General features: G+C 48.5%; 1 long non-coding RNA gene across 1 annotated transcript in view; it reads left to right on the top strand.

The window, feature by feature from the left end:
* LOC310900719 overlaps window positions 1-16008 on the top strand; it is a 34591-nt gene extending 18583 nt beyond the window's left edge. Inside the window, exon 3 of the long non-coding RNA XR_014585351.1 lies at window positions 6895-16008. This is a non-coding gene — a long non-coding RNA (uncharacterized lncRNA). The remainder of the gene's footprint in view (window positions 1-6894) is intronic.
* The last annotated feature ends 1818 nt before the right edge of the window (window positions 16009-17826 follow it).

Here is a 17826-nt window from a genome sequence, read left to right as displayed (position 1 = left end):
TTCCACTTATTCAAATTTGTAATCAAGCTGCTGAAAGGATAGCCTTAAAATGTCAGTTCATGTGAAGAATTGAGAAAATTGGTGAAGTACTTTAACAAATATGGGAACAGAGCAAGCCAGTCAGCCTTCCTGCAGGCTGCAACATACTCAGAGATCACATATGAGGGCTCTTCTGACAAACAGGGGCTTTAAAAAGAGCTGATAATATCAGGGAAGTTTTCAAGACTAATGTACAAATAGATGGGATTACTTTGAATATATTTTCTGATTTCCTTTTGTTTCATTACATATTGTTTCTCTCCTTGTAAAATCCAGCACTCTATCTAAACCCATCAGTTCTTCTACTTAGTTCATCTCAAAGCTCTTGATTTTTAATCCCTCTCCTTTACAGAGATGATAAATTAGGCATGCAACTCTTCTGTAAGCCCTGCTAAGCTATCTCCCCTTCTCTGTCTGGTGACGAGAGCCCCGCACTGTTTGGAAAAGCTTTCCAGCACAGAGACAAAGTGAAGTCCTGCTCCCTTACTGTGGGAGCTGGAGAGAGCTCCGTGCATCAGCCTGTAGCTGTATGTAATCATAAAACAGCGTGTAATGCAACAGGTCTTGGTATGAGTCGCATGGGGAAGCAGTGGCAAAAGGCAATGACAGCCCAGCCTGCTGGGGGGGCTCTCTGGTGGCCGAGGGATCTGCAAGAGCAGGGTCTGAGGTGCAGAAGTGGCCCCCTGAGGGCCAAAGAAAGGGACCGTGTCTGCCCACGGGAGGGCAAGCTGCCACCTCCCATCACAACCGAAGGACAGCCCTGATGGCCATGTGGGGTTGCCAGGTCCCCCTATTGCTCTTTCTCCCACCCGCCCGCACTCTCTCCCTCTTCACTTCCTTAGCCTGAATAATTACTGTCTGCCACACGAAGCAATTACAGTTAGCCAGCTCCATCAAGAGTTGTTTTTTTTTTTAATTCCTCTTCATTCAACATCCCTGAGTGCCTCAAAGGAGTTTAATAACCCATAATGACACCCTAGACCTCCACGTCATTGCAGCTCCCTAGGACTGGGGCAGCAGCAGGAAAAAAAGAAAAAGAAAAAAAAAAAGTAATTAAAATCCACATCTCTCGCTTAACTTTGCAGTCTCTTATTATCTAGAAGACGCTGACTTTTGTGCTCATGCTCTGTCACAACAGATGAGCCCAAGGGAAGGGGGGCAGCAAGGGGCAGAGCTGTGTAGCTCCTTGGTAAGGGCTCTGAGATGTTTGCTGCAACCCTGGGAGAAAGGCACTGCTAGATCAGGGGAGGCTTAGCAACTTCAGACCTGCTCCGATGGATGGGTCAGGTGCGGGGTCCTCTGTTTCCCAAGTCACAGAGGTGACCCCTGGGAGATGAAGAGCCCCGTTGCCGGGATTGTTCTTCTAACCGCTGGGTGAATCCCTGGGCAAAATGAAAAACAAAACAAAAAAAAAACAACACTGACATGAGAAAAAAAAAGTGGCAAGACCCAGAGGTTTCTGTAGGAGATGGAGTAGGTCTGTGCAACCTCACCCAGCCTCCATGCTGTGGTATTTATCAGTGCATTTTTAAAGGGATGTGTCCAAGGATAGTTCTTCCCCACAGGTGCAAATCCAATGACTTAAGGATTACAGCCAACACCTTCAGCAGTAAGTGCAAACCTCTGTGTCCGTGATTTCACATTTCAGAAGGCCATCTCAGTTTTCAGATAAATCTGAGAATATTCCTATAACACACCAAAAATGCCCCCTCACCCTTGGTTTTGGAGCATAGGGCTGGCTGGTCTCACAACTCCACAGCCAGAGTCAAAATTTGTGCTCATTCTGCGCAAGTCTTGCCTCCAAACCCATCAATTCTTCTCTCATTGGTCAAAAATGTAATTGCAATTCTGGGAAAATTTTACAGCAATCAACTTTTCAGAGAAAACAATGCAATTTCAGGCAAAATAGTGAATTATTGGGGAATGGGTTTTCAGAGAGAAGTCAAGCTGCTTGACTCGGCATCTCCCTCTCCCCAGGAACTGGGAATTTACCCTGAGTTTTAGGGATAAAAACAGCTGCAATCTCCATTTCTGCTTCAGGAAAGGGACTGGGAACATGCAAGTGTAAATTCAGAAACCTTGTATTGATGATTCACCCGCCACTGCAGAATCCAAAATAACCATCTTGTCTCGGATCAATAGGGAAGCACTTAGGAGCAATTTTCTCTTTGGAAATGTGGGCAGCAAGCAGACAGTCAGGAGCGGGTGGCAGAATAAAAAGCACCATCTCTTGGAGCGTGCCATCTTGTATGGTTGGAAAACTAATTGCTGACACCTCTGGCCCACTATATTTCAACTCGTAGACAACTTCTTTAACAGGGTCATCAGGGAATTCCACCTTTGTGCGGAAAAGTAGCTTCCTACATATATTGCAGCAGGTCTCCTCCTGGATTGCCAGTCCTTGTGATTTTAATTTATGTCTGTGATACCCAATATTTTATTCCCAGCTCCTGGAGTCAGCTTTCATTAAAAAAAAAAAAGGCAGTCCTTTTGAGTGGAAAGACTGAAGAGGGGTCTGGGAGCTCCCAAACAGAGGGGGAAAAAAAGCCCCCCAGAAATTGTAACTATCGTGTGGAGATCTGGCACAGAATTGTTTGAACATTGAGTGTGACAGTGAATTTGCTTTTCTGGAAAAAAAAAATGTTGTACAGGTAAACACCTGTCCTAGAACATCAGAAACATTATGAAAAGAAAAAAAATCAAATGTCCAGCGCTAATTCTATTGCCGCCAACCAGCACAGAAAACCGGGGGCGTGCTTCTGACTGCTCACTGTACGGCCTTGGGCAAGTCTTTTAACTCTACCTTCGCCTCCTGCCTTCAGACTTCAGGATGGTAATTGCTGTAGCTGCCACTCTTTTCAGCACTGCTGCGAATAAACAGTTAATAGTTGCCAGTAGATGTAGAAATTGATGGAAGTATTTGGTTCTAGCCTCCTTTCAGAGGGGTGAGCCCTGAAACAAGGGGATGTAGGGCTATGGGGCCATGTGGCTGGTTCCAAGGCACTCACCTTGCTTGCTGTCCAATCCTCTCCTGTTTCCCACCACAACCCTTCTCCTTTGGCTTCGCACTACATATTTTCCAAAGCATTCTGATTTTTCAGAGCTATGCCCTCCAGCTGAAGGCAGATCCATGCCTCTCTGTCACTCTTGGGAACCTTCATCTCCTGGCCTCACCTTCAAGAGCAAGGTCAAAGGAAAGTCATCCTCTGTGATGCCTTCATGGCCAAAAGAGGTTCCAGGGCAGTGGGGAATTTAGCTTGCTTTCAGAAACCTGAGAAATGCCTCCTCTTGCCTGTAGCCTGATTTTCCATCGGTCTTTGCCTTGTTCAATACATGTGGAAAAGGGATTGGTGTTACTGCTTATTTTTTTTCCAAGTCCTTTGAAGTCTCAGCACTAAGAGGTCTGCAGTGACCTGGATCCTGCAACTCTTTCTCTAGATGAAAAGAGAAAGGTGAGGGCACACCCTTCTTGCTCATCCACCCATGCCATGCAATAAAACACAATTTATCTAACTCATGGCATCATCAGATCAGTGAAAGGGAAGCAGTGGTGAGGGATCCAAAGCAAGTTCCCATAACCCTTTCCAAGGGCTGGGAATGTTTCACAGCGTGTTGGTGTGGTCCTAGCAGCACCAAAATTGATGGTGTGGGAACAAAAAGGACTTTGAGCCATTGCAACCATTCCCCCTGACAAGTAGGACCTGCACTGCAGGGGTACACAGCATGGCTGGGATGTCTTTGCACCCCACATTCACTCTAGGGTCATTCCCAGTTGCTCACCCCTTATTGCTCTAGCTGTGAGGGGAAGGAAATGATGCTGGAAGAAGCCCAGGGTTTTCTATCCACCACTCTCCTGTGTCATGAACATGCCACTTTGGCATAGATAAACCTCCTTCTCTCAGTCCTTTTAGCCCCTTTCTCATCTTCCATAACAGCAGTTCTGGCTCAGCCAGGTGGAGCAGTGCCATGCAGTCCATGCTACTTCCACGTGCACACAAAATTGCCAACTTCTTACTCCCTCTCTCCTCGGGCACTGGAGGATAAAAACCATCTGCCTGTCAGACAAAAGGTCTGATGTGATTTTAGTATTAGGAGTCACACAAAGGGTCTCAGACCTATGAAAATGTCACCGTATTGACTTCATACAAATGTTTATTCATAGTTCTGTTTATAGGCAGAACAGCATTTTGCATTCAGCCTCACATGGATGAGATCTATTATGTAGATGCAACCAGTTCTGCATTGGAAATTGGCGCCAGCATTTCACAGTGAAGTCAATGTTTTCCTATTGATTCACATCTACTCCGGATCTTATCTGTTATTCCTAACAGGTAGCCATCAAGTAAATACATGGGAAAATATTTCCCTTTTCTTTTCAGAGGAGGAATGCAAATGCATTACCCATGGCGAGGTTCATGCTTCCCAGCAGGCTTAAGAGGATGACTCATCAAAGCCCTGTGCTTGTCTTCTGGATCTTCAAAGTGTATCAACAGCATTTTATTGATCCATAGTCATGGAAAGTAAAGAAAGAAAAGAGTCAGAGATCTATACTGGTACAATATGCCTGACTTGAGTAATTCTACCGTTAAGCTACTGGGATGACACAATGGAAAAGCAGGGTCTACAATATGATATTTCCTGTTCGCCCACTTCTAGAACAGTCCTCTACAAATACAGATACTTTAATCTAATGAAGAAGACAATATAAGGATCAGTAGCTGGAAGTTAGGCAAAGAAGACAAGTTCAAGCTAGCAGCAGGAGGCACATTTTTAACAGTGAGGGTGAGCAAAACCTATCAGGGAAGCCCTGTTCCCCTTTGCCTGAAGTTTCCTAACCAGAATGGGATACCTCACCTGAAGACTGTGTCCATCAGACACTGAGACAGGACAGGGTAAGATTAACGGGGCTTGTACCCAGGTGCTACACGGAGGAGATATGGAGAATATATGGCTCTGGTGTCCCAGTGTCCCAGCACCACAAAGCACAACACTGGAGCTGGAGTACCTGCTGGCCCCAGCCAGGAAAGCATGGTAGACCCCTGTTATCTCCTCCCAGAACAGGATGGCCGAGGTCCTTCTACCCTGCACCTAGCAAAGACCTTGCCTTGGAAACCTGACGTTTGTAGTGAGAAAAGACAGGTTAAAAGAAATAAAATCACCACCCCAGCAGAGGAAGTCTTTAGTCTTCTCACATGTACCAGCTGGGAAAATGCATGTTTCTGCATCAGGAAATGTGGTGGAAATTACGTGTTTTAAGTGCTCATCCTCTCCCCTTTCCCAGGCTGGTGGGGGCAGTACCTGTCTCAGGAGAGCTAATAGTGCTTTCACTTATTTAATTTACGTCAGGGACGTGCTAGGCTGCAACAAGGCTTGCTTTTAGAAGAGGAAAGGAGCCATAGAACGAATACGAGGCTAGAAAAACCCCAGATCTCCATTTTTCTGTCTCCTCCTCATTCTTACCCCCAAAACAGCTCCAGAATCAAATAAACGCCTTTTGGGGGCAAGCTCACATGCAATTTTCTCCAGCAATCTCCTCTTTCTCATATTGCTGCCTGCCTCTCCCGTCGGTTTGCCTTCACCCGCCTACATCCGACCTACAGTCAGAGAAGCCTGGTCATAGCCTGGAGGGATTTGCCTTGTGCCTTTAGTGGGATCGCGCTCGGTTTCCCTTATCAGTCCCTGGTAGGGCCATGTGTTTTGTCTCTGCTCCCCCTCCCTGCAGATGTGTGGTTGAGGGCAACGAAAGACAAGGGGTCCTTGTAAGTGACTTATGATAATTGCAGAGCAGCAACTGCTCTGAAAATCTAAATTCCTCCCTGACATTTCCAGTCTAAAGCTCCCACTGACTCAGCTGCTGCTTGTGATATTTAAACAAGGATTATCTCCTTTTTTATTCTTTTCTTTTTGATAATGGGATGGCAGAAGGTTAGTTTAACACTTTCCTATGGTTTGCTTGGCTGATACAGATCCAGCGCTCTTCAGGACTGTAACCAAATCCCTGCTTCCCAAGTCACTCCTTTGGCATGACTGGGATGAAAGAAAGCTCTCATGATACATAAATAAATAAATCTTTCTCTGGTTTGTCATCTTTTGCAAATATTTCTTCAGCACGAGTTTATTATACTAGGAACTTTACTAGTTTTGGGTGTAAAAAAGACTTATCCCATTGCCTTCAGCACAACTGTGCCAGGCTTATCCCCTCTGAAACCTCAGGTAATCCATCTTGTGGTACTTTTTTGTATACTAAAAGGGATTTTATTTTGTAGGGATGCTGAGCAGTATCTATACAAATGAACCCTATTGAAAGCTCTGGGCACTTTTTGATGCCTGAGCCCCAAGTGCAGCAGTGCAGGGAGAGAACATGCTAAGCAAATCTGTAATGAGGTCCTCAAGACTGCTCCAAAAAACCTGGTAAATGTCCCTCTCACGCTGACTCCAAATGCCTTCAAATTTTCACTAGCTGGGAGAAATGAAAGGGAAGGCATGGGCAGATAAGAAAACCAGAGCAGAAAGAGGTACAGAAAGCTGAGGGGTGTGTCCTTGGAAAGAGAAAAGGAAAAGCATAGACCGAGGAGGAAAAGAAACCTTCAAGGGAAAGCAGTGCTAACAGCCTCAGTCAGAGAGCTAGGAAAAGCATAAAAAGTTACCAATGCAAAAAAACTTTGAATATTTGAGGTTGTGAGCACTTCTTGAGCTGAAGAACCTTCAAAATGCACCATTTCCATCCATCTCCCAGGTAAATGCTGCCTAAGTTATATCCTCTGCCCACGTACTGTTCCAGGACTTGAGCATCCTTGAGGCATTTCTTCTTCCCATGTGTTTGTCATTTGTGTCTAGCTGCTGTCTCTATTTCAGATTTCGCCGCTCTGTGGGAAGGTGACCAAGGCTCTCCATCCATTCAGAAACTACCCGGCTGGCAAGGGACAGCACTGCAAATGAGTAAAACCCAAGGTCAGACCCTCACATCCCCTATTCCAGCACTTCAAAAGGGCATCCAAGATGTAGAAAGTCAGTCTTCATCAAAACTCAAAACAAGAATCTAGCCCCAAGTCTTGGGTCATCTTGAGCAAGGTCTCCTGCCCTGGAGGATGCCCCAGCGTGGCCACCAGCACCCCAGGACATGCAGGCTCTGGGACAGTGCCGTGAAGCTGCAAGATGCTGCAGCCTCCTTGCTCAGAAAGGTGAGCGGGATCAATGTGCCCAATAACCTGTCATTATGGAGTGAGCTGAGCTGGAGCAGCCCCTCCAGTCCAATGCCATTAGCGAGGCATAATTATTCCTGATATTTGGCCAAGAAATTGCTGAGGATGGGGTGAGGGGGAGCCGAGGGGGGCCGGGATGCAATCCCAGCTCCTCACCCTGGCGCTGGGCATTTTGGAAGTGACTAAGCAAAACCTGAGCATTCCCTCTTGCTTTTCAAAGAGACGGAGGGATTAGGAAGGCAGGAAGGGGACTTTCAGATAGGTTCAGATTGGGGTGAACTGGGCAAATATAAGCAGAGAAGATAGAGGAAAGCCTGGAGAAGGCAGGCACGTGGCTTTGGACTGGACCCGGTGGAGGTTTGGGATGGGAGCAGGCAGCCGTAGCACTGACGTTGGCAGCAGCTGTGTCTTGCCACAGCCCCTATCGCAGCACCGCAGTCAGGCAAAGCAAACACGGCCCTAAATGGAGCCCTCTGGCTGCCCTGCCGATAAGCAGCACACGCTGGTAGCGGAGACAGTTGCCTGTTGTTCCCTGTGACGCAGCTCTGCTTTTCAGCCCTGGCCATGTGTGGAGAAGGTTTCTGCTAAGCCCCTGTTTGATCAGAACCGGCAATGCTCAGACCGCAGCCCTGCTTTTAGATGAGCCAAGGGTGCGGGGCTGGTGCGGCCCCACTGCCCGTTTTGGGTCAGTGTCATCAGCTCGTGTCCCACACCTTGTGGCAGCCCTCAAGGACCTCATCCAGGGCAGGGGAGATGCAGTGTCACTCCAGACCTTGGACGGGCAGGCAGTCTGGTCTCCATCTTCACCTCCAAGATGGAAGACACCTTTTATGTTATTCCCACTGGTTTTCTTCTGGAATATTCATATCTGTGGTCCCAAACAGGAACACTGGGCAGACACATGGCCATGATGGCCTTCAGAGGGACCTCAGCAGGCTGGAGAGGTGGGCAGGTGGGAACATCACAAAGCTCAGCAAGTGAAAATGCAAAGTCCTGCCCCTGGGGAGGAATCACCCCATGCACCAGTGCGTACTGGGGGCCAACCAGCAGGAAAGAAGCTTTCCGTGGAACCCTGGGGCTGCTGATGCACCTGGCTGGACCCAGCCCCAAGAAGTCTGCTCTGCTTGAGCTCAACCAGGTGATCCCCAGAGACCCTTTCCAACAGCAACCATTCTGCCATTCTGGGCTTGTCAATGGAAAAGATAATAACAATAACAAGCTTTTGAAAAAGATCCTCTTGCAAATCCCACCTGAAAAACCTCCAAAACAGAAAGAAGAGGAAAAAAAAAAAAAGAGAAAGGAAAGGAAGTGTCTCCCATTCTCCAACCAGCCGATGCACTTTTCAATTTCCTAGGGCAACTTTTATATAAAGACCACTTTGTGCTCTTGTCAATAATAGGATGCCTCGCTGCCTTCTTTTATTTGCCATAGTACATTGGTGTTATACCCAAATCAGCTGCACAGCTCCTCGCTTGGTGACATCTCCTCAGGTGGGACTTTCCTCCAAGTACCACTGGAGGTGTCTGTGTCTAAAGGTGCCCCAAAACACCCCATTTTGGGGGGCAGAGAAGCAGCTCATCCTCCCATCTCCTTCTCAGGTCCCCGATGCCCTCAGGGCAGCAGTGAGCCACGGAGATGGAGCGGTGGCAGGGTTGCAGGGGGCTGAGTGCCTGGCAGCTGCTTGTGACGTGCTGGGTGGCCTTTCACCTCCGCTGGCAGTGACACGGGATGACTCAGGGCTGCAGGCTGAGCCCTGCAACAAGTCACAGCCCGGGAGCCGCTGGAAGTGTTTTATTTCTGCCCGTGTCCCCACATGCACAGCTGAAAGAAGCAACATTCTCGTATTCCCTTGCACAGCGGTGCCCGGGAGATGTGTGTAAGGCAGTTCTGAACCTGAAACCTCCTTCTGAGGGCCAGGTTGCCTTAGAACAGGATCTAAAGCTGGTCTAGAAACTAACTGTGCCTACTCGGTATGCAAGGCAGATTTAAAGCCCCATTGCCATCTCCGTCCTGCCTTTTGGTCAGTGATGTCAAAGCTCTGTCAAGTCTCAAAGAACTGTAATCAGAGATGTCTCCAGGAAGAAAATAAATATCCAAACCATCCCCTCGGCTCCTTTCTCCACTGTGACTCAGTGTCCACAGGAGGATTTTGTCCTGAAATCGCCTGATTTTGCAAGTCTCCTACACTTTCTGACCTCTCTGAAGGCTTCCCTCTGCCCAAGCACAGGATGCTGGTGGTCAGCCAGGGGTTGAAGTGGGAGGCAGAAAAGCGGAGCTGCTCCCATGGGCAAGCCCCTCATCAGGGTGGATGTCCAAGGAGGATTGCAAAACTTCAACAGCTCTCAGGTTGGCTCCTCTCCTCTCTGCTGCCAATCACTTGGACAAGGAGACGTCCGTAAGGAAGAAGAGGTTTCCTGAAACAAGAAGGGCTTGGAACAGCTCTCCTCCTTTCAGTAAACACTCATTTGTTTAATGGGTGGAGATGGGCACGAGGGAGCCTGAAATCTCATTCCCCTGCCGAATTTCCAGGAAGATGAGCGCGCTGACTCCAGCTGGACGCCGAGCCCCAGCCCTCAGAAGCCTCCTGTCCCTCGTCTGCTCTTGACAACATGCTCTTTTGTCCTCTCTCTCCCTTGTTTTTCCCATTTCATTTGGATCGTGCATCGCCTCAGGGTGGCTGCCGGTAATCTCTGCGGCTGGCCGCCTGCCTCTCCACCAGCCCCACCTGCAGCCCTGGGATATGTCACGACGAGGGACAGGGAACAGCTCCAAAGCCCCACGTGCTGCCTTTCTTCACACTCAGAACCCAGACCACCCAAAAAAGCTTCTGCTTGGACACTTCTCTGTATTAAGTGGGTGATTTTTTGGAAAAGCTGGATGCTTGTGTAACTTTTGAAAAAGTACCTGGCTGCTGTGAAAACCTGTGGTCAAAGGCTTCACTTGAAACTTTCTAAAAGGTCTTAAACCTCCTTTTCCTCTTAATATATTTTTCAAAACTACATCTTCCCTTTTTCTCTATTTTCTCTCTTTTCCTCATAACTGTGTGCAGTTTCCCTTCACCACGTTTCTTTTCAGCATTAACTAGAGACTTTCTGAAGTGGCTCATGGATGTGCTGGCATTTTGCAGGATTTTATTAGGCACCGGTCCACTCCAAAGCATGAAGAGGGCTTGACTGCAGCGACTGTCAGGAGGCAGGGAGAGGCGAGGAAAGGGTAATTGAGGGTTTAGACAGCGCTTTGCTCTGCCAGACACCTACCATCAAAAGCAGGTGGGCGTATCGATCGGCCTCTCAAGTGGTCTGCCTCTCCTATTAGCCCTTTCCTGGGCAATGAGCATCGTGTTGAAGAGGTATAGATTTTTGATGCCACTGCAGGCTGCTGGAATTGGGAGGTGCAGGAAAATAAGCAGGTGTGATTTCTTTATGGGAAAAAGACAGGTTTGACGCCCCCAGGAAAGGGTACGTCTCCGTTGCACCAACACCTTAAGGGCAGCAGCACACCCAAGCTGGTCTGGGATAGATGTAGCTGTCCGATGGCGAACCCCTGTCATATAATGTCGTCTTAAGTTAAGGAGCAGCAAATGATAAGCTGAAAGTTTTTCTGTTTGGGGAGATGAGGCGTTAACATGCAAGGAAAAGTTAGCTGCAGTATAACAACCCTGCAAAGCTAGCCCAAAGCAAAGCATCCTCGGTGAAAAGGAGGACGGCAGCCTCTGAGCCCGAAGATATCTGATGCTTTAAGGCTGAAGGAGAGCGGTGGCTCGGGTGGTGCCTGGCCCCGAGATGCTTTTCCCCGGGAGCGCAGCGCTGCGGGCGCGGAGCAGCGGGCGGCGCTGCGGGGCCGTCCTGCTTCTGCCGGAGTATTCTGGTCGCTGAAATGCTCCTCCTGCTGAAATGCTCTTCCTGCTGAAATCGTCCTCTTGCTGAAATGGTCCTTTTGCATCCCGCCTGCCTCACGGGGCGAGGAGGAAGGAGCAGCTCTCCAGGGAGGAGAGGGAGCCCGGATAGATGGGCTCCTCAGCTGCCCCATGCACCTTGCTAATGACAGGCAAAAGAGGAGCCTTGCTCCTCAAAATGATGCTCCATGCAGAGTTAGGACAAAGACAGTGATGGTATCTGGGTGTCCCTGTTAGGAGGCTGAAGCATGGCTGCAGCTGTACTCGCTGTCACCTATGGATGCTGTGCTCACCCCAGCCTGCACCTAAATCACTTAATGACTTACTGCAAGGTTTAAAGACAGCGCTTTTTTTCCCGTGGATTCACACAATGCAAGTCCCCTAGGGCATGCTTTGTGCTTGCAGAATTATTTTCCCTGGGGAAAATAACCCAGTGAATGAATTTGGACTCCTGATAGACTTGTGATGTATAACCCGAAGTCCTGGCAGTCTCCTGAGGTTGACAGCGATCTCCAGCTTGTGGCAATCAGCCCCAGACAAGCCCCTGAATGAGGCTGTTTCGACATCTGCCAGTGATTACTGCCCAGGTGAGGCTGGTTGGCCTACGCTTGACCAATAGCAGGAGAACATCCCTCAGGGGCACTTAGAAAATCCGTGCCTGCCATGAGCTGTGCCTGGTATTGCCTTTCTCTCTGGATGCTCCCAGCCCATTGCAAACCACCCCCCTCCCTCCCAGAGAACAAGGCTGGGAACTGGGGCACCAAGGTCCACGGACAGGCAGAAGGGAATGCGTGCACCCCACACTGCCCAAACGCTGTGCTAGGCTCCCAGCTGTGTGGGCCTGGTGTTCATCTGACTGTGCGAGAAAAGAAAGGAAAGAGGAGGAAGGTTGCACGGAGGGGCAAATGCTGCCTGATGGGTAAGAAAGCATGATGTTATATCTGAGTCCATCCTGAATGGGAGAGGAAAGTGGGGCGTAGGGACGTGTGATAGCACAGGGAGGAGTTCATGTAACAGATTCTTTTGAAGGGCTTATGAGCATTCCTTAATCCTGCCTATTCAATGCACAGGGTACAACTGGCCTGGGCAGCAGCCCTTTTTGTATAAATAACCCTTATTTGCTGGAAGATAAAGGTTTGAAACAAAATATTTTTGTCCACCTTGAGTATAACAGCTAACCCTGAAAACTCATCTTGGATCTATGCAGCATCTCTTCCTCAGCATCTCTGCGTGTACCAGAGCAAGATGCTTGTCCCCACCACCTGCCCATACTTAAAGCAGGTAGGCAGGTGGCATGTGTTCCCATTTGTCTCTGTATATGACTTGATTCAAACAGCAAAAAGCACAGGAGGTATTTTCCTGCCCAACACACACTGCTGGTGTCATTGCTGCTGGAAATGTCTCTTTGGTAGGATCTTGCTGGCTTTTGCAGACGTGCCAGGGCAGCTAAGTACCGCTTATGGAGATCACTCAAGCAGATGTTGTAGGTAAAAGCATCTTCTCCTTGCCCTTAGGCTTGCTGGGAAGGACTCGTGCTCCGAAGTCAACCCACAGACCTCTGGGCTTCAGGAATTTCTGCTGATAAGGGAGGGATTACACAAGGTCAGACCCAGCTGAAAGAGCAGAGGGAAGCTGGGGGCTGGATATGTCTTCTTGGGGCTTCTGGTACCTGCTCCCCACTGGACAGAAAATGTGTGTCCCTGAATCCATTTTAGCTTTCTCTTCCATGGCACTACTTCACCCCTCTGTCTGGTGACCTGTTAGAACAGCAAAGATTTAAGGATCTTTAGCTTTTACTTCCCTGAGTCCTAAATCTGAGCTAAATCAGGAGCTGCAAGGACGGTCCTTGACGGCTGCCTTCCTTTTCTTCTCCAAATGCTCTCCCTACTCCATCACGGAAATCTGGCTGCAACTGAATGGCAGCTGAGGCTCCAGCTCCCGCAGCCTCTGAAACAGAAGGGAAATGAAGGAAGGATCCATTCTATGGAAAGAAAAAGAGCCCTTCAGCACCTTTTCCAGCCTCTGAATGGTTAAGGATCCAGAGAGCTTGCAAGCAGCTTGCAGAACTGCCTGCAGAGCAGCATACACAAAGTTAAAAGAGCAAAACGACAGCATGGCACTGGAGGGCCTCATAAGCTGGAAGAAATTATTTTATTTATTTTAATGTAGATCCATGAATTTTCAGGATGACACGGAGCAAAGCCTGATTTGCTTGCAGATGGGGTTGTTCCCAAGCACCTATGTCATCTCTATTCCCTCCTCTGCCCCTATTCTTCTCCATCCATCCTGCTGGGCGCAGCACCCTCTGATACAGCGGGGGTGGCGAGGGGTCTTAGCCGCTCCTTGGCTCTGCTGAGAAGTGATATGTGGAGACAGCAGGCAAAAGGGAAATGTCACAGTGTCACCCTCATGGCGCTTGGGGGCACGTCAGCCTGCCTGCCCCCATGCAGGGCACGGCTCACCCAGGGGGGATACAGGCAGCAGGGGGGAGCTGGAGCAAAGGGAGGGACAAATCACAGCTACAGGGCAGGAATATCAGGAGAGTATTTGGGGACAGCCTGTATTTGGAGACATCTCAAAAAGCACCAGAGCAGATTGCAGACTTTGGGGCTTTCCTCCTCCTCCACCCCTTGCCCTGAGCACCAAACAGCCCCAGGACGATGCACCTGTCCTACACCAGTGTCTTTTCTGATGCTGTGCACCTTTGCACCATAAAGCAGTGGAAACATCCTGTTCTCTTGTAAAGAGGCACAATAAATCCCATGGGAGTGCTCCTATCAGTTTTAAGGAAACTCTGTAGCTTGTAAAATGCACGTGCCAAGTGTTTGCTCTTGTCCCAAAAAGCTGCTTTGTTCCCCTGTCTCTCAGCCCCAGGAAGCAGATGCAGTTTCCAAGCTGCTTGCTAACACCAGCTGGCTGCCTGGACACTGCTCTTCCCAAGGGCATCTCTTAGAGGGTGTTCGGAACCCCGAAGAGGTAGTTCCCATTACAGCAGCTTTTAGGTACATTGCCCGATTCGTGGCTCAGTTCATATGTCACAAGCAAAGTGTTCTCCTTCCCCAAAACCTGTAGCAATGTCCTAAACCTCCTAAAACGAGGAGGATTTGGAAACAGCAGACCCACTCCTCCTGCAGTCCCAGGGCTTGCCCGGAGCTCTCTTATGAGTAATAAAACCAAAACCCACTTGCATCCAGCAACATTCAGCCTGCAAGTATCCCCTCCCCTTCTCCAGGGGCCCAGAGTGCCCCTGTGTTAACCTCTCCTGGGTAAGGAGCACCCCCAGGTTTGGAAACTTTAATGTCATAACCTGTTTGTCCTGTTTAAAGTGCAGGGCAGGGCTGGGGAGCTGACAGATCCTGAGTAAGCTCAGCCTCCAGCTACCCTGCATCTTTATGGCTCAGTGAGGGAGAAGAAGAAGGAAAAACAACCCTTAGAGCCTCACATTTTTCTGTCTCAGCTTTTTATTTTTTTTTCCTTCAAAAAATAGCAGCATGAGGCTTTGCCTGGGTGTTGGTGTGCGGATGAGGGTCTGGGCTCAGGTAGTGCAACGCAGTGATTCGTTCATCAGAGAGCATCTGAAGGATTTTCCTCCCAGATCTGAGCTTCTGGGAGAAGGCTGCTCGCAGGCGATCCCTCCCTGAGATGAAAAAGCTCCCTCTGTATCTCCAAAATCAGGTTCGCACCTCTCTTGATCCACATCAGCCACTTCTGTGCATGCACGTGATGAGCCACACGGCTGCACTGCGCTCTGGGTACCAAAAATCCCCCCCTTGCCTCATCTGGCTGCTTTGCACCCCCAGTACTTGGCTGGGAAATCCTTGTGCATGGATGTAATGTAGCCCCTAGATAAGAAGTTGAAAAAGAGAGGAATTGCATCTTTCTTGTCACCTATGCTGCATCTAGTATGTGTCTTCTCTGGGGTTTCTATTTGGGGGGTTGATGCGACTTATCACTTGAAAGAAAAATGTATATGGGGTTCTCAAAATAGGATATTTCAAAACTTTCTTAAAAACAGAAATTTCATCTGTTTAAAGCATGAAAGAGTTGGCCAAAATTACTTTGACATAACCTTAGGCCCTACGTATTTGTGATGTATTTATAGAAATAAGTGGTTTATGGTTTGTTCTGTACTTTAATGATGCTAACTCAGTGTTTTGCTCCTGGATGCAATAAATCTTGTGCCAGGCAAAGAGACAAATGCAGCCAGGAGTGGGGCAGCACTGTCTCTTGGAGAGGTGCATTGGCTCTCAAGTGATCCTCTGCCTGCTCCCTGCCCAAGATCCAGCTCAAACCTGGGTTGAATAAGACATCTGAGCAGTTAGGCAGAAGATATTTAAAAAAAAAAAAAAAAGTAACGACATTTGAAGTGGCAGCATGAAGTTACACATTGCCACACCTTGTTTTCACCTCCTCATCCCAGCTCCTTTTGGAAGCATTATTTCAGCCTGGGTACAGGTAGGAAAGTCCTTTGGCAGGCAGGCACACACACACAGGGAGGTGAAGCTGTATGACTTGGCACCTCCCGGGCAGGCAGCGTGCAAGGCTTGGTGGCTCAACAGTTGCACGACACGTGCCCAAAAACAGTGCCAAGCGCTTTTGCCTTTCGGTAGTTGCAAACAGAAAGCCGAGCAGCCCGGCCACCCGACAGGAAACATCTGCAATCAAGCGATCATAAAGCGAGCCGGCTTGTGTTTTATCCCTTTTTCTTTCTTTCTTTCCTTTTTTTTTTATGACAAAAATAAAACGATAAGTTCACTTTGAAACTCGTTCTTGACTTTAGCGCATACAAACTTAAAACAAACTGGTTTATGGCCCCCCCCTGCCCCGCGATATCTCTGCTTGCAGGTGGCAGAGGCAGGCTCAGCCTGATAAGATTACTGATACGGAGGGAAACTGCTGCACTGAGCAAATGTGCTCATTAAGCAGGAATCTTAAGAAGTTGGGGATATTTGCCTAATGCCCTTCTCTTCTCCATCGTCCCATGGAGCAGAGGGACCAGAGTGAGAGCCAGGCTCTCCGTGGCTTGGGCTTGGCCAAAATTTGGGGGCATCAGGTGAGGACCAGGATTCTCCAGGCTCCTTGCAATCAGGATGGCAGGTGGGCATCCAAGGGAAACCTAAGCTGGATAAGGGTCCAAAAACACTTCCAGAAACAGTGCTAAGCAATACACCAGGCTGGATTTGGGGCTGCAAGTCTAAGGAGACCACCGCAGCGTGCTGCCAGATTTAGGGTCATCTTTGCTCATGCAGAGCAATAACTTGCTCTGGGGTTAGTGGATGATAAACATCTTAGTCATCATGAGTAAAGATAGGAGAACGAGCCTGCAACAAGTACAGCTCTGTTCCACCTTTATTTGAAGACCAGATGTTAAGCAACCAATTTTTCTTGGCCTTTTTAGTGGTTTAGTGGTTTCATTAGGCATGTTTCACTCTTGCCTTTTTCTTTTCAGGAGGGGATAAAACTGTCACTTTGAAAGGAAATTAGTTCCTCGAACTCATTTCACTCTGTTTTCTGCTTTTTGGCCAAGCATTTTTATATGCCTGGGTTCAGAACTTCCTTGTTGCTTATTTATTGTTAAGTACAAAAATGGTAACTGCCATTTCCAGGGCTGGAAATGGGGGGGATGTAGGCACAAAACGACTGCCCATGGTGGATGGGTGTCACCTCCCTCCTTGCTCTGCTCCTTCCAACCTCTGATAGAGCAGACAAGATGCCCCAGTGCTTCAGTCTGGGGTTGGTGTTTTGAGTGTCATAGGTAAGACATGAACTTAATGAGCTTAAAGGTCACCACAGAAGGCACAGATTTAGGAAAATCGATGTTCTTACCCAAAGAGGAGTTCTGATGTCGATAGGAGTTTATTTGTCACCCAAAAGCAGTGACATCACTGAGAAATGCCTGGAAATGTTAAGAGGAGCTGTTATTATGTGTTTTATTTACATCCTTGTTTGATTTTATTTCTTAGGTTGGGTCCAAAACTCCTTTGGGAACTTACTGAAGGGTAAGGATAGATCCTCATCTCCACGGCTGCCCCCCTCTCTGTGCAGCGCTTCCTCTCTCCAGGGAGCTTTCTCTCACCACGTCTCATCTTTTGGGCCCTTTGCAATTACTTAGGGCAAAAGATAACATGCAAACACGTTCTTAACATTCAAAGCGCTCCGAAATATCAGCTTGCATTACCGCTATACAGCAAAGCACAAAGACCACTGATTACAGCCCGTGACACTGTGCGCTGCCCAGCCCCGTGGCTTGCCTGGGGAAGTGATACCAGATGTAAACACAAAGGCGGCACGATCTCCTTTGCATGTTAACTGAGCAGCCAGGGCAATCACGGAGCCAGACACACTGGTTCTCTTTCAGTGAGGATTTGCTCTCAGTACTCATACCAAGAGATGTTTTACCTCTGCGTCCTCCAGACTTGGGTAGCTTCTCTCATACAGGCTCTGGGACTTCTCCTTCTGTTCTTCCCCACGCAATTAAGACGAAGATTTTCCCTGTCACCATCCTCTCTGGGAAATGCACTGGTCAGTGTGCCACAAAATGCCCATCCACTCCATGGCTTCAGCAAGCAGGGTGGTCTTCACAGATCTCTTACCAAAACACAAGTGGCACCTCGCTACATGACATGCTTGTTTCACAACTGAGTTGTGAGGTTACAAGGGGAGGTGTCACCTAATGATGAAGCACAGCCC

This window comes from Anser anser (genome assembly GCF_964211835.1).
Source record: "Anser anser genome assembly, chromosome: 5".
Classification (NCBI taxonomy): domain Eukaryota; kingdom Metazoa; phylum Chordata; class Aves; order Anseriformes; family Anatidae; genus Anser; species Anser anser.
The sequence above is the reverse complement of the archived record's forward strand: the minus strand, read 5'-3'. Positions and strand labels throughout refer to the sequence as shown.